Here is a 26,150-nt window from a genome sequence, read left to right as displayed (position 1 = left end):
ACAATGCATTTATGACCTAAAAATCTTTCAAAAATGCCCTTAAAATGCCCTAAAAATTGTTCTTACATAATTGGCTTAGTAGGAAAAGAGATTTTGTACTACTTAATATTTAGACTAGTAATTAAATTAAATTCTATGAGTAGTACCAACATTTAAGTTTATTTAATTTTACATAATTTTTTCTAAGTGGTACTCTTTAATTAATTATTTTACCTGATGTAATTTCCATGTAGCTCACCACAAGGCCGCTCTTACTCGGAATTAGCAGGTATAGAGGAGTCTAAATTGAAAGGGTGGTTGGATTGTACTACGTTAAAATGGCAATATTTGTGTAGAAAGACGATTAAAATATTATACAAAATAATGGGAATTAGCCATAGGCGTAGCTTGGTCGGTTAAGGAGCTTGCCTGCCGATCCGGAGTTTCAGTCGGTCGCAGGTTCGACTCCCACTTGGGCTGATTACATGGTTGGGTTTTTCCGAGGTTTTTCCCAACTGTAAGGCAAATGTCAGGTAATCTATGGCGAATTCTCAACCTCATCTCGCCAAATATCATATCGCTATCACCAATTCTATCGACACTAAATAACCTCGTAGTTGATACAGCGTCGTTAAATAACCAAGTAAAAAAATAATGGGTATTAATGGAGAAAATATGTAGACAAATATCAAAGGAAATAAATATTATTTTATATTAATAATGGGGATTTATGGCCAAAATTAAATGAAAATGCCTAAACAATGTCCGAATAAAACAAAAGATGCTCTTATGAGTTGAAGCAGGCAAAAAATGCAACAAATTGCCCTAACAAATATGTCTTAAAACACTCAGTTTATCACATAACATATAAATACTAAAGCAGCTATGTTTCTGGCTTACTAGAAAAAATATGCAATTTCATCAAAATCCTAGCCCTAGTGATGAGCGACTAAGGCAAAGTTATGTTTCTCAATGTCTTTATAGTAACCTAAAACAATATTATGAAAGAAAACAAGCCCAGGGCTATTTTCATTGTTATCAAGATACTAAACTAAGACTCTCAAAATTCAATTTTGTTTCCGGTATAATTATTCAAACTCAACAGAAATTCTAGCACAGCCTTCAGTTCTGAAAATGTATGGAAAATGAGAATTCCTACCGTTGTCTCACTTGTGAGGTTCAGACCTGTCTTCGGACAGTTGACTAAACAACAAACATACAATAAAAACACCATCTCCAGAATGGTTTAAAACTAAATTTCCATACTGCGAAAAGTTTACTTGTTCTATGTTAAGTATTTCTAGAACTGTTCTAAGGAATGGATGTCTGTCAATAAGAGATTTAAATGTTCGTAATATCACCTTTCTTCCAGTATCTTCTATTATTTTATTTGTAAAAATTGCGTAATTCACTCCATTTTGCAATTTTAATTCACACAGTTATTAGACATCCATATTTGTTTTAGAAGAAACTGTTATATATTTTCCTTTTTACAGTTTATTTCTTGCACAGCACGTATGAATTTTACCTTGTTCCCTACAACATTAATTAAAAATAGATTAAGTGAATAGTTATTTATGTATGAAGTACGCAAAATAAGGCTTTAGTGGACGAATTCAGTGTTTTTGGACGAGACGTAAGCCGAGTCCAAAATACGGGATGAGTCCGCTAAATGTTTTGCGTAGCTTTGGTCGTGCATATAATAGCTTTTAGTAAAAGTTCTCTAAATTATACGAAATAAAATAAAGTAAATATAAATATAAGTATAAAAGGCATAGTCAGTCAATAAAATTGTCAAATTCTCACCGCAATCTGATAAAGATGAAACAATGTTGGCTTATTATATTAACGGCCTAGGCAGCTAAAGTTCAATTTTTCGGAATGATAACAGTCCGAAAAGCAACTATTTTAGACAGCATGTACCAAAAAACTAATTTATGTAAGGCTGCAGTGGTTCTGGGTTGAATAATCCATATTTCCTTCAGCAAGATTTGTTTTTTCATCAATGAGAAAAAAAAACTTTTTTTTTCTTTTTTTCGCAAAAGTAACTTGTTTTCCATGATCCAATTTTTATTGTTGTATATAGAAAATCCAGCAAGTAATGTAGGAAATCAGGAGGAATTATTGCTGTGTTCGTCACTGTTAGTCATGAATTGAGGCGTTTATTTGCAAAATCAGATACATCACTAAAACATAATTTTTTCAGTATGAAGGAAAAACGTTTGCAAGGAACCAAGGATTTGCAACCAATACTATTCTTTCATCATACAAATCCATTTGATGTATCTGGCTTTGGAGCATAAAAGTGCTATAGCAGTTGTAGAATCACATGACATTTTAAATATAACATTAACTCATTTTCGAAAAAAAAAAAATGTGATGCATCTGATTTTGCAACTACACGCCTCAATTCATAGTGCAGTCAAAAATCTTAACAAGCAACAACGGATAAATCGCAATATAGCGAACGCCAGTAGGGGAAGTTATCCCCACCCACATGAAATGTGCATTCGACACAACACTCGCCTATCACGTAGAGTGTCTGTTGAGCTAGTAGGGAAAGAAGTGGAAGGGGTCGTGGGCGGAGCTTCTACGTTCGCTATATTGCGATTTACCCGCAACAACTAATATTCTATGAGGTAAAATACGTATTAATAATTCCGTACAATGTAATTGCAAGTGGAAGGCATGTTTTTAGAGCGACTCATAATATCCTCATCTCATGACGTCACACTGTAAGTGCTTCACTACGCATTTTTTCCTTGTGCTTTCCGGTTGGCTGGCTTACAGGGGCTAGAACTAGTGCATTTATGAGTGTACATCAATTGAGCGCGAAAGGATTAAAAATGCATCAGTTGAGCGTGGGGTCAGTTTTGGGTATACATCAGTTGAGCGCGGTGAAGTTGATCGCTTAGAGATGACACGTAGCGCGTGAGAAAATTGTGTGCAGTGTAAGTCAGGCTTGGTGGAGAAAAATTCAGTCCTTGGGGCTTTCTAATGAGTATAAAGATAACAATACTGACAACGGTAAATGGTTGCGCTGGGTATTCGGTCTTTCATTTCTTCCTCCAAATGTAGTCGGAGACGCATTTGTTGAAGCTTTAGTTAGCAACCAACCTGTTAATGAAAGTATCACAGCCTTTGCTGATTATTTGGTATCAAATTTCATAGAATAGGATTCGTTATTTCCCCCTTTATTTAACTACAGTTTCTATCTAATATTCGGAATCGAAATTCAGCGTGGGCTAGTAGGGATCAGCAAATTTTGACTGCAGACCTCTATTAAGGTTACTTCATGTGTCTTAAATTTACTACACGGGAACCACAATTTACCTCCCTCCCTCCCGTAGAAGACATGGTAAGGACTTTTTTCTCTTTGAATGCTGGCATACGGTACCTCACCAGCAATGTGTCCAAAATATAATTCCTCTGAATAATTCTTCATTGCTTTCTTTCACATTGAGAAGATTGTCTTTATTATGCAATTGACTGACGTGTAGTATTATTAATTTGCTTGCTAATAACCCATCCCATGAATAATTATTTATTTTTTATTAATTTTCTTGGCGTTTATCCCAACTAGAGTTGCCAGGTGTCACGTATTATAGGCCTAAGGGACTTCCCGTAAGACTGTAAAAGTTTGTTCCTTGTTGTCTCCATATGGGGCATTCAGAATCCAGTATTTACGGATTTAATAAAAGAATGGCTTTTTTCATAATTTTCTTTTAATATTTCATGTATTTACTATACGGATATCATATAGGTCAAATCATCACATTGCAAATGAAATGAAAGAATGTTAAGTGACAAATAATGCTCACGGCGTTGTTTCTATACGCTTCTACAGTTATGACAAATAAGTAGAGGGAAAGCTCTTACGGAATCTGAGGTCGAAGTTAACTTGAATTTTAATCACAGTTGTTATTAATTTTTTGAAGCAATGAAGATAGATTCGAGTTTGTTAGCTAATGATTAAATAGGAACAAAATATCAATGATCATAATATTATAATTTGTAATATACAGTAATGCGATAGGCATAAGTTCAGTTTATAATATTGTATACTGTTTACTAGAAATCAGTAATTTGTTGGTTAATTTGAGTAGCACGAAATTATTTCAATTGTTTTTTATCTAAACTCCAAGCAATAAAATTACAATAAAATAAGGTGCTGATGATTAATTTAGTGTGATTGTTTTTGGATATGTACAAAATTATGGAAATAATATGGCACGATGTGCACATGGGCTTCCCTCAAACTATTTGTACTTTTCTTGCATACTGAGTCTCGACTGCATTCTGAAAAAAAAATTGCTCCGTCGGTATAGTAGAAAGCCAGTGTTTACCTACTTAGATACAATAACACGCGGAGGAAGTCCCCTGCAATCGGCAAGCATCATGTTTAGGTAGAGCAATGATCGCCAAAAATTATGTCATATAAAATGCAGCCTGAAATAGACAGCAAAAAGGAAGGTAGGAGGGGAAGGATACACAGACTGCTTAACGTTAAATGATCAAGTGATGGCTAGAGGGAGGATACTCAGACTACTTAACGTTAAATGATCAAGTGATGGCTAGGGGGAGGATACTCAGACTGCTTAACGTTAAATGATCAAGTGATGGCTAGGGGGAGGATACTCAGACTGCTTAACGTTAAATGATCAAGTGATGGCTAGGGGGAGGATACTCAGACTACTTAACGTTAAATGATCGAGTGATGGCTAGAGGGAGGATACTCAGACTGATTAACGTTAAATGATCAAGTGATGGCTAGGGGGAGGATACTCAGACTACTTAACGTTAAATGATCGAGTGATGGCTAGAGGGAGGATACTCAGACTGCTTAACGTTAAATGATCAAGTGATGGCTAGAGGGAGGATACTCAGACTGCTTAACGTTAAATGATCAAGTGATGGCTAGAGGGAGGATACTCAGACTGCTTAACGTTAAATGATCAAGTGATGGCTAGGGGGAGGATACTCAGACTGCTTAACGTTAAATGATCAAGTGATGGCTAGAGGGAGGATACTCAGACTGCTTAACGTTAAATGATCAAGTGATGGCTAGGGGGAGGATACTCAGAATGCTTAACGTTAAATGATCAAGTGATGGCTAGGGGGAGGATACTTAGACTGCTTAACGTTAAATGATCAAGTGATGGCTAGGGGGAGGATACTCAGACTGCTTAACGTTAAATGATCAAGTGATGGCTAGGGGGAGGATACTCAGACTGCTTAACGTTAAATGATCAAGTGATGGCTAGGGGGAGGATACTCAGACTGCTTAACGTTAAATGATCAAGTGATGGCTAGGGGGAGGATACTCAGACTGCTTAACGTTAAATGATCAAGTGATGGCTAGGGGGAGGATACTCAGACTGCTTAACGTTAAATGATCAAGTGATGGCTAGGGGGAGGATACTCAGACTGCTTAACGTTAAATGATCAAGTGATGGCTAGGGGGAGGATACTCAGACTGCTTAACGTTAAATGATCAAGTGATGGCTAGGGGGAGGATACTCAGACTGCTTAACGTTAAATGATCAAGTGATGGCTAGGGGGAGGATACTCAGACTGCTTAACGTTAAATTTAATTTTATTGGGTTATTTTACGACGCTGTATCAACATCTAGGTTATTTAGCATCTGAATGAAATGAAGGTGATAATACCGGTGAAATGAGTCCGAGGTCAAGCACCGAAAGTTACCCAGCATTTGCTCATATTGGGTTGAGGGAAAACCCCGGAAAAAAACTCAACCAGATAACTTGCCCCGACCGGGATTCCAACCCGGGCCACCTGATTTCGCGGCCAGACGCGCTGACCGTTACTCCACAGGTGTGGACGCTTAACATTAAATGATCAAGTGATGGCTAGGGGGAGGGAGATCATACCTTACCCTCCACCTTGTTTGTGTATTAAGGAGTTGACTCGCGAGTCACGAAATGCCGACCACTGAAGTAAAGCATAAAAGTCAAGGAATATAATGGACAGGAAAAAATCAATCATGCGGAAATGGGTATTTAAGAGTTGTTAAAATGTGAACCTGATACAACGTTAATACAAATTAATTTCATTTCCTAGAATACATCTGTCTATATAATAATAATAATAAAATAAATAAAATAAAAATAAAATAAATTAGTTAAATAAAGAGGTAAACAGATAGAAAGTAAATAAACAAATAAGTCAATAAACAAATGCGTGGATGAAGGAATGAATAAATAAATAATAAATATTACATGAACCTCTCCGGCAATATCCTTAATATTTGCGCTGTTTTCAAGGCGTTGAATAATATTTACTTTGTAAAAAATACTCAGACGTGAGCGTTTTCTGACATGATGCCTTACCAGTATGCGGGGGCTTGGATTCTCGTCACAACAGACCACGTTGTACTGTTTTCTGCTTTCTTTAGACTCAAACGCATGCTACTAAATCGGCGGAGCAGTGTAACCGTAATCCGATGTCAACACAATTCACAGTTAGTGCCTATCAAAATGCAAAGTTATTTACAGGCTTCGAGACTTTGGACCCGATACAATAAGTTTACTGTGCATGCACTATTGGTTGTTGACTCGCTGCAGGTAGATAGAGATGTGTTGAGGTAACAACGTTGCTATTTAGAATAGAGTACGGTAGTATGGGGAAACACACATACTGTATGCACATTCTGAAAGTAAATATACATTGCACAATGACAATGTCAAAAGAATGTGAAAAGCATTTATTCTCCTTTCTTTTATAAGCATTTGTGTTTAATTACAGACAGTGTTAATGGTGGAAATAAACATGTAGCAGTTTTAATTTCTTCATTTATCCTATTGGTCTTCTTTAGGAAGTGCAGTTACAGTACCGAATTGCCATGTACTACAAAATACATTCTCAGTGTCTCAAACATAAATCTTTTTCGGTTATCTGTCAAACACAGGTTTTATTGTGAAAAGCTGCCCTCTACATGGCATGACGTGATAGGAGCAAAACGAAAAACCCTAACATTATTGCAGTCTCTAAGAGACAGTCCTTTATTCTCGGGTGACTCTATGTCCACTAATTTTCTGTTTATGTTACACAATATTCCATATCCGTTATTTTGACATAATATTGATTTCCACTTCTGTTTTACACGTTCAGTAACCGGTGTACTTGATGTCTCATTATTTCTCTGCATCATTTTGTAAATTAATTTGAGGGCTTCCGGCATCTCTTGCTCTGACTTTTATAACGGTGTAATAGTTTCAGACACAGTTTTAAAATAGATTTGTATGAAAACCAAATAATTATTCGTCAGAACCTTCAAATCCGGAGCGTTTTTCTTTGCATATTTGTTGTCATTAATTCTACAGTACCCCCACCCACTGTACGCTTTACCACTATACTCAGTACGCCGTTATGCGGATTTCCCACTGAACTGCTCTATCAGGTCCGAAGTCTCGAAGCCTGGTTATTTAGGTCTGCTATTATTTTAAGCTTTTACATTCGTAGTAAGTATATATTTATTTTGTTGGTTATGTAATGATGCTTTATCAACTACTGGGCTATTTAGCGTCGATGGGATTGGCGAATGCAGGATATTATACGGAGGGATGAGGCTGAGGATTCACCATGGAATTACCTTGGGAAAATCTGGAAATATATCCAGATAGATAATCAGCACAAGAAGGGGGTGAAACTCATGCCAAACCCCAGCTCCGAAGAACGTGTCCCAATTTGTGAATTAATAACATAAAAGAAAATAAAACAACTCTATGTCTATCTACAATCTATGCATAAATATTCAACCGAATAGCCTACAAGCACAAATTTACATTTATGCCGTACTCATTCTAATCTTAGCCTGTGTGATACGATTACATCATGACAAGTGGCAACACGGTTTAAAGCCCATCACTGTGTAATCTAGGGTTTCGAGCGTCGCCTTCAGAGGGCTGTGACGCGTTCCTCACCCGCGCCATCTGTGCCCCTTGCGTCAGACCTCGCCCACCCGGCCGCTCAGTCCAGTCGAGCACACGGCCGGCGTCTCACAATGTGGCCACGTGGCTGTCGTGTGCATTCGACACACACCGGACACAGCTGACACACTCTTCCCCCAACCCAAACACAAAATCTTACGCCAAGAATTGGGACTTCGACATGTCCGACCGGCGGCTTTTCGCCAATACTAGACATCTAGAAGTAACGGGAGTCTTTGGCCATGTAGTCAGCATGGTGCAGGACAGTAGCGGCTCGCAGTAAAAAAAATAGGTGAATTGCTGTTCACATACACAAATCCATGAACAGTTTTACTAATATAATGAGTAGGCCTACTATTCGTAAACTACGTACAATTTTACTAGTTCTACAACACATGCAAACAGGAAAATTAATTTATTTCAGGATTCATCCAATTTCTTGCATGCCAAGTCAACCCTCCTATATTTTAGTGATGTAGCATTCCGAGTGAAATTTTCAATATTTTCAAACAGAAAAGCTTCTTTCATCGGAAGAATTTTTTTAAGTTATTTTATACAACTTCTCTATTTTCTTAGCATGTTTTAAAACAAAGAACAAATGAAACAGTAGGTCGTCCAGAATTTAAAAATTTTTATCCTCATATTTAAGTCTACAAAACGGAACTTCTAATAAAATACCAACCGTGTCATTTTCGGGATCCATATTTCGCACTCATTTATCAATATTTTTTGTGTACTTGTACCTAAGTATTTGTATAATAGCACTATAGTAATTAAACATATAATATACACTATGATACACTTATTACTAATATAATATAAATACATTAAATAAAAAGTTAAAATATACGTACGCACTATTAAATTACATATGTACATTTACGCACGCGTTAAACTTTCAGATACAAGAGCTGGAACAAAACTGGCAAGCTCATGAGAAGAAATAATACAAGCCGCGGAAAACAACTTTTAAACTTTGCTAATGTATGTGGGGTGTATTCCTGATAAAATAATATAGAGCCAGCTAATTTACCGCTGCAGGGGTGGCTGCTTGTACACAAGGAATAAGAATACTATTCTCGAGTCAGGTAGTACCAAAGAGATTGTAATACTTACTAGAGACACATACCCGTGAGTGGCAGGCAAGAAAAATGTCACAAATTGAATCGGCTAATATCCGCCATTAAAGGGAGTGCTTGCGGCGCGAAATTCGAAAACAGTACCACAATACATTGATGTAGCCTGGTGATAGATACTGTTTTAAACATCTTTTACAAAGGATGAGTCGTGATGAAATAAACATGAATGGCAGAGGAGCGCTGTATTTATTAAAGTATTATATTGATTAATCTTTGTCGATATTCTGAAAAATAAGTTAAATCACCCATATACACTCGGGATAAGTATGTGAAATATTGAATAATGGCAATGTCAATATTAATTTTCAGTATGACTAGTATTGTTTTAAGGACATAATAATAAACATTTACTGTAATATTTAAAATGATCTATATTTCAGTCCTTTAATGCAAAGGAAGAGGAAGGTATATGGTGCTTAGAAAATATTTAGTGGCAAAATATGAGATCATAAAAATTCTGGAAACTGACTTAAAATATAATGAGAATAAATGTTATCATAAAACAATCTATTCATTGTGTAGTTGATGACCATCCATTTAGAGGTCAGTACGGACATTTTAATACAATTAGTAGCGGTAATAGTAAGCCTAAGAGTAGTGGTAATAGTAGGCCTAGTAGTAGTGGTAATAGTAGGCCTAGCAGTAGTGGTAATAATGGACCTAGTAGTACTGGTAATAATAGGCCTAGTAGTAGTAGAAATAGGCCTAGCAATAATGGTAATAGGAGGCCAGTTTTGGTAGTATTAGTAGGCCTAGTAGTAGTGGTAATAGTAGGTCTAGTAGTAGTGGTAATAATAGACCTAGTACTAGTGGTAATAGTAGGCCTAGTAGTAGTGGTAATAATAGACCTAGTAGTACTGGTAATAATAGGCCTAGTAGTAGTGGAAATAGGCCTAGCAATAATGGTAATAGGAGGCCAGTTTTGGTAGTATTAGTAGGCCTAGTAGTAGTGGTAATAGTAGGTCTAGTAGTAGTGGTAATAATAGACCTAGTAGTAGTGTAATAGTAGGCCTAGTAGTAGTGGTAATAGTAGGCCTAGTAGTAGTTGTATAATAGGTCTAGTAGTAGTGGTAATAATAGACCTAGTAGTAGTGTAATAGTAGGCCTAGTAGTAGTGGTAATAGTAGGCCTAGTAGTAGTTGTATAATAGGTCTAGTAGTAGTGGTAATAATAGACCTAGTAGTAGTGTAATAGTAGGCCTAGTAGTAGTGGTAATAGTAGGCCTAGTAGCAGTTGTATAATAGGCCTAGTAGTAGTTGTATAATAGGTCTAGTAGTAGTGGTAATAATAGACCTAGTAGTAGTTTAATAGTAGGCCTAGTAGTAGTGGTAATAGTAGGCCTAGTAGTAGTTGTATAATAGGTCTAGTAGTAGTGGTATTAATAGACCTAGTAGTAGTGGTAATAATAGCCCTATTAGTCGTGGTAATAGTAGGCGTAGTAGGAGTAGTAGTAGTGGTAATAGTAGGCCTAGTAGTAGTGGTAGTAGTAGGTCTAGTTTTTGTGGTAATAGTAGGCCTAGTTTTTGTGGTAATAGTAGGTCTAGTTTCTGTGGCAACAGTAGACCTAGTAGTAGTGGCAATAGTAGGCCTAGTATTAGTGGTAATAGTAGGCCTAGTATTAGTGGTAGTAGTAGGCCTAGTTTTTGTGGTAATAGTACGACTAGTAGTAGTGGTAATTGTAGGCCTAGTAGTAGTGGTAATAATAAAAAAATGTTATGTTTTATTTAACGGCGCTCGCAACTGCAGAGGTTATATCAGCGTCGCCGGATGTGCCGGAATTTTGTCCCGCAGGAGTTCTTTTATATGCCAGTAAATCTACTGACATGAGCCTGTCGCATTTAAGCACACTTAAATGCCATCGACCTGGCCCGGGATCGAACCCGCAACCTTGGGCATAGAAGGCCAGCGCTATACCAACTTGCCAACCAGGTCGACTGGTAATAATAGGCCTAGTTGTTGTGGCAATAGTAGGCCTAGTTTTGTGGTAATAGTAGGCCTAGTTTTTTGTGGTAATAGTAGACCTAGTTTTTGTGGTAATAGTAGGCCTAGTAGTAGTGATAATAGTAGGCCTAGTTTTTGTGGTAATAGTAGGCCTAGTTTTTGTGGTAATAGTAGGCCTAGTAGTAGTGGTAATAGTAGGCCTAGTGTGGTGATATTAGTAGGCATAGTAGTACTTAGTAGTAGTGGTAATAATAGACCTAGTGGTAGTGATAATAGTAGGCCTAGTAGTAGTGGTAATAATAGGCCTAGCCAGGCCATCAGCTATATTTTCACTAATTTCTTTGCATTTATTACAACCAAAAACTAGAAGTACATACTGTACAGTACGGAAATTACATGATGAATTCATTTGTTGTGAAACAAAACAGTTTTAGACAGATATAGTCTGAGGATTTTCTTATGCACTCTGCTATTATAATCCACTGTAATATGATGGCACCTAACCCTTACATACATTGTTGAAACCAACCTTATAAACCTGATTAATGTGTTTCTGGAAAAACTTTATCCAAGAAATATTTCGACATTCTGTAAACACATTCAAAGGAGGAACTGCATTTGGAACATTCTTCCTAATATTAAGATATGCATGCTCTCCTGAGCATCCTACAATAGTAGCTATGTTCGAACAATTATTTGCGGCGCAGTATTTCACTATTTTCTTATTATTTCCCTTCACGTGTACTTATATTTATTCGTACTCCTCAATAAGCATGAACTGCTCGCACTCCTGGCGAAGCATCAACTCCCTTTAATGGCGGCCGAACAGCGGTTCAATTTTGTACGCGAAACTAGCGCCATTGGTGTCTCTAGTTATATATTACAAACTCTTTGGGTAGTACACACTGTAAAATTTCACAGCCCTTAAACAATAGCCCCCGGCCTTGGAGACGAGCTTCAACCCTTCTCTATCTGCAAACTGGTTACTCCACCTACAAGAAGTCTGATAGTTCTCCGTAACTAAAAGACTCAGAAACGCACTTCACTCATACAATCTTTCTTCAGTGCGTGACGTCACGTTACCATGGAAACCAAGTGCTGTATGAGAATGGGATCCAAAATAATTTCACCTCTACAGTATTGTAAGTTCCAATAGACACCGCTCGGAGCTAGTAACAGTTAACATTAGCGGACGGCTACAGGTACTATTTATACAGATGAATACAATATAATATTTGTTACTCAGTCAAATGACAAATCAATGTAAAATAATGACTTATATTATATGGTCATTAAGTTTTATACACATAAATTACATATTGCAAACGTTTTCGCCCATTCAGGCATCTTCAGGCACAATTATACAATATCTCAATATCAAACTGTATAGTCATTACATTGGTGGTAGATGAACTATTTAAAATTAATGATGTGCAACATCTCCATAATTAAAAATGTAATATTACAGGTCATAAAATTAAAATAATATTAAAATTAGAAACAACGCAGTGTTATGATTTAAACTTCATAATATTCTGTGAAACTCTTGTTCAGTAGAGTCCATTGATTGATGGGGTGTATGTCGTGTGAACGTGGCAACTGTATCGGTCACTATGAAACATCCTATGTTTGAAATAGTTATTAAGATGTGGGAAGACCTGTAGCTAATATTATTAGCTGATAGCAGCAGGTCGTCCCACATCTTAATAACTATTTCAAACATAGGATATTTCATAGTGACCGATACAGTTGCCACGTTCAAACGACATATACCCCATCAATCCATGGACTTTACTGAACAAGAGTTTCACAGAATATTATGAAGTTTAAATCATAACACTACGTTGTTTCTAATTTTAATATTATTTTAATTTTATGACCTGTAATATTCCATTTTTAATTATGGAGATGTTGCACATCATTAATTTTAAATAGTTCATCTACCACCATTGTAATGACTATACAGTTTGATATTGAGATATTGTATAAATGTGCCTGAAGATGCCTGAATGGGCGAAAACGTTTGCAATGTGTAATTTATGGGTATAAAACTTAATGACCATATAATATAAGTCATTATTTTACATTGATTTGTCATTTGACTGAGTAACAAATATTATATTGTATTCATCTATATTAATTGACAATCTGAACAATTTTCATCATGCTCTCTAAGTTACTATTTATACAACTAAACACTGTTCAAAAGGACTGAACAGAAAAGTTTTTTGATTATAGAAATACGGTACCGGTAATAACTAGAATTAATTATTAATACGAGATAAAATTGTGTTTTACACGTAAATAGGTGAAGTGACATTTCACCTACTTCACCTGAATAGCCCCCCCTGGTGCAGGAACTTGTTTCAAGATAACAGAGAATGGACACAAAGCGGTAGCATTAGACACGGTCAATGGGCATTGGCTTGAATAAACAGGATTTCTTTAAGGTCCACTCAGCAGTGGGACGCGGGAATAGTCCATTTAGAGAACCGATTAATTTTGGACTGCCTTTGTTGCATTGCCCACAACAAAATGGTATTTTATCTGACGATTACAGAAATGTTCATATTTAAATGAATTAATTTCGTTCGTAGTTTTCTACTCAGGGGAGGTCTTTCACTACAAAACCAGCATTCTCCAAATTTCTTTATTTTCCGCCTTCCCCTCAGTCTCCGCATACGAGCCATATAATATACTGTATATCGTTATGTTATTTATCATCTGATATCTTGCTTCATCCAGTGTGCGCTAATGAAGACATTACATTAACATTCCAACGTGTTATTCTGTTACGCATCCTCTGATTCAGTAGACAAGCAGGTATCAGAACACATGTTTACTTTCAAACCGAAAAAAAAAATGCTCAGTTCTGGTTGATTATTTCGGCATACTTGTTTCTCCTTGCCATCACTAATTTTCCTTACTAAATTCTCTCCGCAATCAGAGCGTGATAATTACTCTGCACTTCTAATGACACAAAGTGGGGGGGGTCCTCCGTGACATCCTCGAACCTCCACTGTATGCATAAGGTACAGTACATGGTCAAAATAACTTCAATTCGAGACTTTGTATAATTAGTTGCATTTGGTGTAGAGTTGAAAAATACTTGGCAGATTTGTTTCATTATTGAGCGTGCTAGAGACCATGATTGCGGGGTTATAGTGAAATAGAATGACTGGAAGTTGTAGTACCCGAAGAAAATCTGCCCCATAGACACTATGTTCGGCGTAATATTCACCGGATATCCAATCATGTCCATTTTTGTGAGAGATAGCAGTCAAAATGTATTAGACATGGCACATTTAAAACAGATTTTAACGACTATAATTAGTTGCATTTGGTGTAGAGTTGAAAAATACTTGGCAGATTTGTTTCATTATTGAGCGTGCTAGAGACCATGATTGCGGGGTTATAGTGAAATAGAATGACTGGAAGTTGTAGTACCCGAAGAAAATCTGCCCCATAGACACTATGTTCGGCGTAATATTCACCGGATATCCAATCATGTCCATTTTTGTGAAAGATAGCCGTCAAAATGTATTAGACATGGCACATTTAAAACAGATTTTAACGACTATAATTAGTTGCATTTGGTGTAGAGTTGAAAAATACTTGGCAGATTTGTTTCATTATTCAGCGTGCTAGAGACCATGATTGCGGGGTTATAGTGAAATAGAATGACTGGAAGTTGTAGTACCCGAAGAAAATCTGCCCCATAGACACTATGTTCGGCGTAATATTCACCGGATATCCAATCATGTCCATTTTTGTGAAAGATAGCCGTCAAAATGTATTAGACATGGCACATTTAAAACAGATTTTAACGACTATAATTAGATGCATTTGGTGTAGAGTTGAAAAATACTTGGCAGATTTGTTTCATTATTGAGCGTGCTAGAGACCGTGATTGCGGGGTTATAGTGAAATAGAATGACTGGAAGTTGTAGTACCCGAAGAAAATCTGCCCCATATACACTATGTTCGGCGTAATATTCACCGGATATCCAATCATGTCCATTTTTGTGAGAGATAGCCGTCAAAATGTATTAGACATGGCACATTTAAAACAGATTTTAACGACTATAATTAGTTGCATTTGGTGTAGAGTTGAAAAATACTTGGCAGATTTGTTTCATTATTGAGCGTGCTAGAGACCGTGATTGCGGGGTTATAGTGAAATAGAATGACTGGAAGTTGTAGTACCCGAAGAAAATCTGCCCCATAGACACTATGTTCGGCGTAATATTCACCGGATATCCAATCATGTCCATTTTTGTGAAAGATAGCCGTCAAAATGTATTAGACATGGCACATTTAAAACAGATTTTAACGACTATAATTAGTTGCATTTGGTGTAGAGTTGAAAAATACTTGGCAGATTTGTTTCATTATTGAGCGTGCTAGAGACCATGATTGCGGGGTTATAGTGAAATAGAATGACTGGAAGTTGTAGTACCCGAAGAAAATCTGCCCCATAGACACTATGTTCGGCGTAATATTCACCGGATATCCAATCATGTCCATTTTTGTGAAAGATAGCCGTCAAAATGTATTAGACATGGCACATTTAAAACAGATTTTAACGACTATAATTAGTTGCATTTGGTGTAGAGTTGAAAAATACTTGGCAGATTTGTTTCATTATTGAGCGTGCTAGAGACCATGATTGCGGGGTTATAGTGAAATAGAATGACTGGAAGTTGTAGTACCCGAAGAAAATCTGCCCCATAGACACTATGTTCGGCGTAATATTCACCGGATATCCAATCATGTCCATTTTTGTGAGAGATAGCCGTCAAAATGTATTAGACATGGCACATTTAAAACAGATTTTAACGACTATAATTAGTTGCATTTGGTGTAGAGTTGAAAAATACTTGGCAGATTTGTTTCATTATTGAGCGTGCTAGAGACCGTGATTGCGGGGTTATAGTGAAATAGAATGACTGGAAGTTGTAGTACCCGAAGAAAATCTGTCCCATAGACACTATGTTCGGCGTAATATTCACCGGATATCCAATCATGTCCATTTTTGTGAAAGATAGCCGTCAAAATGTATTAGACATGGCACATTTAAAACAGATTTTAACGACTATAATTAGTTGCATTTGGTGTAGAGTTGAAAAATACTTGGCAGATTTGTTTCATTATTGAGCGTGCTAGAGACCGTGATTCCGGGGTTATAGTGAAATAGAATGACTGGAAGTTGTAGTACCCGAAGAAAATCTGCCCCATAGACACTATGTTCGGCGTAATATTCACCGGATATCCAATCATGTCCATTTTTGTGAGAGATAGCCGTCAAAATGTATTAGACATGGCACATTTAAAACAGATTTTAACGACTAGCTAACATCTGAACTATCAGGGACCGGAATGCTTCATCTGCAAAATTAATACAATAAATGGCAATGTATTTACATAACCCTCGCAACTTAGTTCATCTACAATTTCATACTATTTATCTGTTTTTTTTTTACCCCAAGAATATTTGTGGTTAATAATTAGAATATTTCATAGCTTAATGCATTTTTATATAGAGTGTATATAAGGAAATTGAAAGTTTTTATTGTACCTAGAATTTTTCACTATGTTAAACAATGAATTCATTACTTAATTTAATTATTTTAATGGCAGACTATTTATTCTGTATCTGTGTTTTAATTTCTTCAATTATCAGAGAACACATTCACTTTTCTTGATATAAAATACAAAAAGGCAATTGCTATTGCATCAAGTGTTAATTGTTACCTTTACACAATTAATTAATTAATTTAGATTTCTTTCCGAAACTCATTATCTCCAAAATTTGAAGTTTTCAACTAAGAATGGATTGTTGTAATGTTTGAGGTTAGGTATCCCCTGGTGACATTATTTTATGCAAAATAGTACTAAATCCCTGTGAATTCTCAATGAAAAGAATGCATTTTTTTCCATAACTATTTAAATTCAGAGCAAAAATCAGCTACTTTCTTTCCATGAAACACTATATCAATAGGACCGTAACAGAAATTCTGCAAGGAGAGCAAAATTACTTGAAAAATAGTGCAAGTGCAAATTCCTATTTGATTTTTGCTTGTAGCGATGGTAGCAGAAATTCGCGTTACTTCTAAAAACAGGTTTTTGGAGATTGTGAGCTTTGGAAAGAAAGCTCACAATTACTCTTGAACCTACAACATTTTACCCATAGTCTACACGGCAGTTTAGGCTCTATTTGTTTCATTTGTTCATTTTTCAAAGTACATGTTCACTTTGTTTGCAACAAAACACCATCACCGCAAAATAATTCTAACTATAAAATAAAGACATGTTCTATAGCTATGGCCATCCATGAACCCAAGCAATAAACATGAAAAAAGTAATCAATATATAATTTTGAAATGATAAGTTTAATTGTAAAGGAAACTAAAATAACAAAGAATAGCATATCTAGGTTACTGAACGTTTCGAAGTATATGGCTGTAGATATTAACAATAAAATATGGTGTGGGGTCAGAAAAAAACACCAGCTAAGTATCGGTGTTTAAAAATAATATTACAACTATTACTAATAGACAGTAGTGTAAGTACTTTATAAATTAAGAAATTACATAAATACGAATAGTGATATGAACTATTCTGACATCAAAGTGCGTTGTGACAGTGAAAAAAAATTAAATTATGGTTTATTTAACGACGCTCGCAACTGCCGAAATTATATCCGCATCGCCAATGTGCCGAAATTTTGTCCCGCAGGAGATCTTTTACATGATCCTGTCGCATTTAAGCACAATTAAATGACATCGACTTGGGCCGGGATCGAACCCGCAACCTCAATCAAAGAAGGCCAGCGCTATACCGACTACGCTACCCAGGCGACTTGTGACAGTGAAGTTACAGTATTACAGTGACAGTGAAAAGTTTTTGTAGCGACACTGAAAAGTGTTAGAATATTGTCGCATTGAAATATGTCTTAGCGTCGGTGCAGTCAATGAGGTCAGAGCAAAATAAGTGTGGTGAATCATCATCTGTGCTAATATATACGTGCTTTGGAGACAGAGTGCTTTGAAATTAAGAGATCTGGGATTCGATTCCCCGACATTTAATCTCTTGTAACAGCGAAGTGTGTTGTGACAGTGAAATTATAGAGTTATGGTGACTGTAAAAAGTTTTTGAAGTGACAGTGTAATGTGCAAAGCTCGGAACTTGGGGACTTGTGTCTTTGCACGTGACTAAGCGACCGGACTTCAATGTCAACAAACTCCCGCTTCCAGCACGGAGGTACTGTCAGGTCTGCTACAAAAGTGGTTTCTGGCTGCAACAACATATTGATAATATTATGGTAGGTTGAAACACGTAATTTCATAGCATATATATATATAATAAAAATAAACATGAGAAATATATCAAATTTACTGTTATGCTGTGTACATTTTATTACAGTGTATGACTACCTACATTCGAAGATTTTTCGGTAGTAGACCTAAAATACTGAATTTTTTCACTGTTACTGTTTTCTGTTCGATTTTCAGCAGTTGCTAGCTGATCTCGTATCTGAGAAAGATAAGCATATCCCAAATTTTTCTCGAAAATAGTTTTCAATTAGTGTGTCACTACTAGGGCAGTCCCCTCTACGTCTCGATCCATGGCTATGGACAGATTTTTCTCCAATTTGAGGGCCTGCAATGTCTTTCAATGAATTCCGTTTCCAGCCTGTAGTTTGTGTGTGGCACAACTTACAAAATATAAACTCTCCATTCGAAAAACAATTATGTATCTCCTCCGAATTCTCCACGAAATTCTGTATCTGAAATTAAAAAAAAATGTATTTTCAAATTTCTATAATACCCATTCGAATAACACGTATTTTCTAATTCCTCAAACAGACCGTTTACCTTTAATTCTCTGAATGTCATTGGCTTCGACATAACAGTTTCTTCGTCCGTCTTCCTGTCATTAGTTGTGGCCACTTTCTTAGTACATACGACTGTCCCTGAGCACTTGCAGCGTGAGCTTTGTGTACGTTGTACCTGTAACCTTACTCATGCACACGACACAAGTCCCCAAGTTCCGAGCTTTGGTAATATGTTACAGTGACAGTGAGATGTGTCTCATAGTGTAAATGCAGTGAGTGAAGTGAGGGTAAAATTAGTGTCGTGAATGGTTATCTGTGCTAAAATAAACGTATTCATGTATGACTAATGTTGTAAATCTGATTTATGAATAGGGTATTATGCATTAAGACGTACAGCGCGCGGTAGCCCGTGACAGCCTCTCCATTTCCCGAGACCGGCAATCTGACTGAAGTTTTTTGTGATCTCTCTCAGTAACAACAGGCAAACGCGAGAATCGTTTCTTAACCCTTAACTTGACAGAACTTTATTTCTCACAGCAATTTATTAAACCGACTGTAAAGAAAACAAGGGAATATCAATATCATAATTGCTATATAATATAGAATTCTGTAATTTTGCTTAAATTTAATTTTCCTATCAGTTTCCCACCTGTTATTTTATTAAAACAATAACATAGACTAAATTTAAGTATTATATCCTATAGGATATTTTCAAATTCAATCGTTAACATATGTACCACGACCGCAACGTTTTCTACTTTAACTAGCTAAGTTTTTAGAATGTACACACAAATACAGTGCGCGGCATATGCAACTTAAGACTGGTTCACAATAAACCGGGAACGGAAACGACAACTAGAACGAGAACGGAAATATTGTTAAAATGAATGTATTTAAATGTGAGCATTCACTATTAACGAGAAGCTTACCGGAGCCCGGGAACGGGAACGTAAAAATTAATTGTGAATGCTTACATTTAAATACATTTATTTTAACAAGATTTCCGTTCTCGTTCTCGTTGTCGTTTCCGTTCCCGGTTTATTGTGAACCAGCCTTTACCGGCATTATGTTCGGTCGTGGCGCTCGTGTTTAGTGGAAAGATGTCACCGCTCTCTCGCACGGAACGAAAACGAATAGGCTGTGAATGGCAGTGATTTAAGCCTATAGTCTCGTAATAGTAATATACGTTACAAGAGCGGTATGTTGACGTTTTCATGGTCGAGGAAAAGATTGAAAAAGCGAAACGTAGTTGAGCTTTTTTTAATTTCCGACAACATGAAAACAAACATACCGCTCGTGTATCGTACATTATTTTGTGCGAAGATCGTTTATTACATACCTGAATCACGAATTTCTAATTAGTTGCAATGAAATCTCCATGTTGGTTTCTGTTTAATGACGGCAACTTCGGAAAACCAAAATATCTTTCTTCAACATTGTTGCTATAAAATGTTTTCTGTGTTTACTATACTCCAGCAGGCCGTGATATACGTCTGTCTTTTTTTCCCCCAGTCTATAAATGCGAACTTAAAACAAACGGTAAGGTTATGTAATGATTTATTTTTCATTTTAATATTTTAACAATATTATTTATATAACATATTGCAGTAATAACATCCGCATCTGGAATCTTGTTGATTTTTTCACGGCTTCCTTAATGTTACTTGTATCAGGAATGCAATAAGTTTCGTGGAGTAGTAGACTTTACTTAATTTTTGCAAATATTTAAAAACAATAATTAACATTGCAATTTAGGTGAAATTGCAGTGGTAAGTTTCCAATTTATAATTATTACTATGTTAAACGTCTCTAAAAATAATATGTTAAAAGCCTAAAGCAGTAAAATGAATGTCGCGCTTAAGCGGTAAGAAGAGGGAAATTGTTATGTGTGTTACGTTGGGAATACTGAATGTGGTATTTCACACTTACCGCGTATTGGTTCTGTGCGGAAAACAAGCAAATACGCACGATCTCGCACAAAAGTAATTCACTCTTAAAGGGTAAAATAAAACGTTATATTGATCTTATATTTATGAAGGCATATGGTAAAGCTGCCTATTTCCGTGATACCCCTAATCCCGTTATACTTTTTTTTAACTTGAATGTCAGTCAAAGTTTTGCCGTTCGACTATAGCGACAGACATCTTTCTCGAAAGGCTGCATCTTTCGCCTACTTTTGAGACATCGGTGAAATTCCTAGCAAGATACCCAACCCCGTGACATTCAGTGAAAAACCGTATCACGGAATTAGGACTATCACGGAATTAGGCAACTTTACCCTATGTCGAAAATGACGTCTACTTTTCTGGATGCAAGAATCACATCAGTGTAAACAATTCTGAAACAGCTTTCGCAAGTCCCAATCTGTGATTTCAATCAGCACTAGCCTGATTTCATTCTACAGCTCTTCAAGAGTGTGTGGATTGTTTACAAAGGCCTACACTTTCTGTTTTAAATTCCCCCACAGTTAAAAGCCATAAACATTTAAATGGTGAAATATCGGATAAAGGGTTGCAGAAGGTGATTCAGAATTTTCTACACCGATGTGATTCTTGTATTTGGAAAGGTGGACATAATTTTAAAACATGCTTCGATGAAAGATAATATCAACATACAGTTTTCTTATTATCTCTTACCGGCGCATTATACGAGGGCTATTCATAAAGTAATGTCCGTTTTATTGTGACAAAAATTGCAATGTGGTTACAGTATTTATTTACAACAGTTCGAAGCTGAAAACTTTGATTTACTTTTCTACATAGTTTCCGGCTAAATTGAGATAAATTTATAGCGTTTAACGATATTTTAAATACCGCACTCATAAAAGTCTTCCGCCTGTGACTGAAGCCATCCTACGACGCTGGGCTACAACTCTTATGGCCGTGTGCACTATTCTCGATCATCTAGCCCGTTTATCAGCAATCACGGAAACTTGGTTAATTCTTGACAATGATCAAGTTGCAGATGCGGTGCACCGACATTTTCCCTCGATCAACTCAGTCCCGTCAGCTGACGGTACGCTCGCTTGAGAAGAATCATCTGAGCGCTAGGTTACCGCGTATAAAACAGCGAACGAACGCACTCTGTCAATTATCGCTTCGTTTTTGTTTGTCGGACTGCTTTCAAACCTTTCAAACATCCTCGCAGTTTTCAAATAACAAGTTTCAATAATCATGGAAGAAAAAAAGAAAAGAGTACTGAACTTCTCACAGTTCGAAGTGGGAATTCCTTTAGAACTCGTCAGCAATTATGCATCCATATTACAGAATAAAAGTACTGACGGAAGTTCTCAAAAGAGAAACGCAGGCTACCTGGTTGGATTTAACCTCACAGTTCACAGGAGTTATTCGTGTTTACATAATTCCACATAATTTGTAACGTAATTTATGCAGTGGTTATTTCATATTATTGATAATAATTGGGAAAATTTCAGTATACGGATATCTCACTGACAATTATCTTGAAATAGGCTATTAAAAAGAGCAGGTTTGTATGTGTTTGTGAATGCTCATCATGTTGCTTACGAAAAGACACATTTCAGTGCCAATAATTTATTTGGGAAAATTTCAGTACACGGATACTTCGCTAACAATTATTTTAAAATTAAAAAAAAAAGCAATTCGTCTGTGTATGTCGAATACGCACCATCATGCATACGAAAAGGAAGTTTTTAGTGCCAATTTATTTTGTGTGCACAAGATTGGAATTTTGGAGTAAGAGGGAAAGGAAAGTATCCTTGTTCTGAAATTTATCCATTTATTTTGTGTTCACAAGGTTGGAATTTTGGAGTAAGAGGGAAAGGAAGGTATCCGTATAATTTCTCTTAATTCAATCGTAAATAGCCTAATTGTCCAAAACGTCTTGTAGGTCCTAATAGTTTCAAACGGCAAATCTATAACTAATACGTGATAATCTCGCATTCTACAAAATGGTCATTTAGTTTTGCTATATTGTCCGTATTACCGGCATAGAATAACTGCTTTATTATTATGTTAACAAAATTGGACAATTAGGCCTAAATAATATTTTGTCCTCAAGTAAAGTCCCGATCTTCCAAAGCAGAAACATATATAAAACATTAGTCTATTTTGAGAAAAAAGAACATTTTTATTATTCATCTACAAACTTACTCTTTCTACAATAACACCAATTCTGTTATTTCCGCAGTAATTTGCGTGTTCAAGATACATCATTTCAATTCCATCAAGTACGTCAAATCGTGCCGCCATTTTGGTTTTCGCTACTTGACCACGTTCAATTCAAGATAATCGGTCCCACCCCGTGATCAAATTTGTTCATCATCAACTCGCTTGTTTAACTTTGATCGAGATTGATACTCCACAAATTGGCGTTGAAGATGGTCAAGTGCCGACTTAACCATGGTCAAATTTTAATCGAGAATGGTGCACACGGGCATTCGTCATCGTCAAAGCGCTGCGATGCAAGCCACTTCTTCATATCATGAAAAGATGGTTATCACTAAGACAACAAATTAAGGCTACATAGAGGATGACCAAACACACCAGTTGAAATTTTGCAGTTCGGACACAGTAAGGTGCGCAGTATGTGGGCGGGCGTTGTCGTGCAAAAACATGATGCATTTCAACCGCTTGAGATTTTTCGCCACAAGTAATCGTATCACCTAGCACATCTCACAGCCGGTGGGATTCTCAATTAGGGTACGTATTTTGAACACGCGTAGCACTACGAGTAACAGCCGCATACTCCTCTTTGTACCACTGCTCGAAGCGAACTGTCACGCAACATTCACTGCAAAAGACGGCGTCGCTATGCCGACTCATACGCGATCTACAGAGTGTTTCCGAGCTGGTGTTACTAACTTTCAGGGATGATGGGGAAGGGCACATGTATCAATTTGAGATAAGGAACCCTGGTCCCGAAATGACTGAGTCAAAAGTTATAAGCAAAAATAGTAGTATGGAAATGTAATAATTTGTTTCCTCTGAACACCTTATTTATGTGTATTTATATGTACATCTTACACGTACTGTATTCATCTGACGTTGTTCATATTGTCTACCTACAGTATTCCGTTCAGTGCGCTGTCTGAGGGGTGGGGACAGGAAACTACACTAAAGCAATGCAGATAGCGTAATGTGAAACGGACATGGTCGGTCCTGATATGCACGTCTGTAGACAGCAGTGTATGTGTACAAGTTGCAGTGTCCAGTCGATCAGTCCTAGTGAAATGGAGGAGTATAAGAGAGCGGAATAAGCAGCCCTGATTTTCGAATACGAATGAGCCAATGGGAACAGTAGACAAGCTCACAGATTGTATCGGGCCATGTATCCACATAGGAGACATCCGATCCATACCATCTTTCCACGACTTTTCCAAAGGTTAAGGGACGGAGGGCACGTGGTGTCAAATTACAATTTCATTTCCACACAAATAGTTTTGCTTATAACTAGACTTCGTGGAATTGCCACGAGAATCGCAAGGTTTACTGCGCACGCGGTATAGACTGTATGAGAAGAGGGCGTGCAACGGATGGAGTATGCCTCTAATGTAAACATTGAGAAGTATACTGCGGTTACAATAAAATCTGAATCCTGCATTCAAGAAATATAATGAATGATCGTTGAAGTAGGAAATGTCTAAACAATTATTTTATACGGTAGTGATATATATTAACTCTTAAAATGTAATGTAAGATACTCACATCATCCTTGAATATGTGCATTGCAGTGAAGACTTACGTACATTTTGAGCGACTGCAAAGTAACCTCCTCCGATGGTCACTTAAACAGTTTTTATTTTTGGAAAATGTACGTTCAACATCACACGATGTAATACGTACATATTTGAAGAACGGAAAGTCACTACTTTTTAGTACACCAACTTCAGATATCTTGTTGTGACCTGATAGTACATCATTTATAGTACAAAGTTGTGAATAGGCAGAATTTTTAGCAATAATGTTCCTCAACCTACATTTCATTTTTTTTTTCTGAAATTAGTGAATTGTTATTTTGGATAACGGTTTGTGATACTTTATCCATTATAGTAAGGGCTTCTGAGAGTTGTAGTTTAGACGATTCTAACAGGATGATGATTTTCGACACGATTTCAAAATTAGAATAAATGAACATAATATCTTCCAATAGCTCTTCAGAAGGCAATGATTTTACAGCTGCAACAACGGAACTGTCTGTGCTATCCAATGCATCAATTACCTCCATTATTTTTCCGTAATATTCTGAATAATACTTAACACCATCCAACCACGTACCCCAACGGGTCAAGACTGGCTGCGGGGGTAAGGGTATTCCAGGGGCAATTATTTGGAACAGCAACACTCTCATTGTAGTATGTTTGATTGAATTCTTGTCTGCACTGAACAAATGTTAAGCTTTGACTATTCCATCCACAGTAATACAAAAACAAGTGCTTACATAAGTATACATTAGCTGTAGCTGCTCTATTTGGACCGGTCACAACTCTTAACATGAACTGCTTATACTACGAGACCGGGCGGTCGCTCACCTCCTCTATACTACCGTACATCGGCAACCTGATTGCATGCTGCGTGTGGCAATTCAACGAAGTCTACTTATAACTTTCGACTCAGTCATTTCCGGACCAGGGTTCCTTATCTCAAATTGATACACGTACCCTTCCCCATCATCCCTGAAAGTTTGTAACACCAGCCCGGAAACATCCTGTATATGAAAACGGAAGTTACTTTATGAATAGTCCTCGTACGTACGGGAGTATAGGCCTAAATCAGCGCCATTCACAGCCTATTCGTTTTTCTCCCATGCGAGAGAGCGGTCGGAATTCCATACTAAATAAGCGCGCTACGATCGCTCATAATTTGTATATGCCGCGCACTTTATTTAGATATGTAAACTGAAGTGTTTAGATTTATAGCCTATTGTTATTATTCGTACATTTATTTAGTCTTTTTTTATTTATCCACCTTTGATATTATGTATCTCTTTTTGTTATCTGTAATTGCCACCGGGTGAAAACCCATTCATTATTAATAAATATCCATTCATTCAAATGGAATTAATGATAGTAAGATGGAATTTGGGAAGTTAAGTTCGAGTGCTCGTCATGGGACTGCCTGACATTCGTCTTTGAGTTGGAAAAAATCCTAAGGCAATGTTCTCAAGGGACATACGAACACACACTCGAAAGCAACCTTGTAATAAGAGTCTAGCTGCGTAACCTCTAAATCACGCCGACACGGTCTTTAACGAGAGAAACTGAGCATGTTTAATAAAATGCCCTCTGATGGCTGGTGGCTGGGTCAGATTCCTCAGTAAGTATGTTG

General features: G+C 36.8%; 1 protein-coding gene across 2 annotated transcripts in view; it reads left to right on the top strand.

Moving 5' to 3' along the window:
* The window catches only part of LOC138707585 (protein Wnt-16-like), a 292,155-nt gene that overhangs the window by 199,799 nt on the left and 66,206 nt on the right, over window positions 1-26,150 (top strand). The gene's annotated exons all lie outside the window — the stretch shown is intronic.

This window comes from Periplaneta americana, chromosome 10, assembly GCF_040183065.1.
Source record: "Periplaneta americana isolate PAMFEO1 chromosome 10, P.americana_PAMFEO1_priV1, whole genome shotgun sequence".
NCBI lineage: Eukaryota > Metazoa > Arthropoda > Insecta > Blattodea > Blattidae > Periplaneta > Periplaneta americana.
The sequence above is the reverse complement of the archived record's forward strand: the minus strand, read 5'-3'. Positions and strand labels throughout refer to the sequence as shown.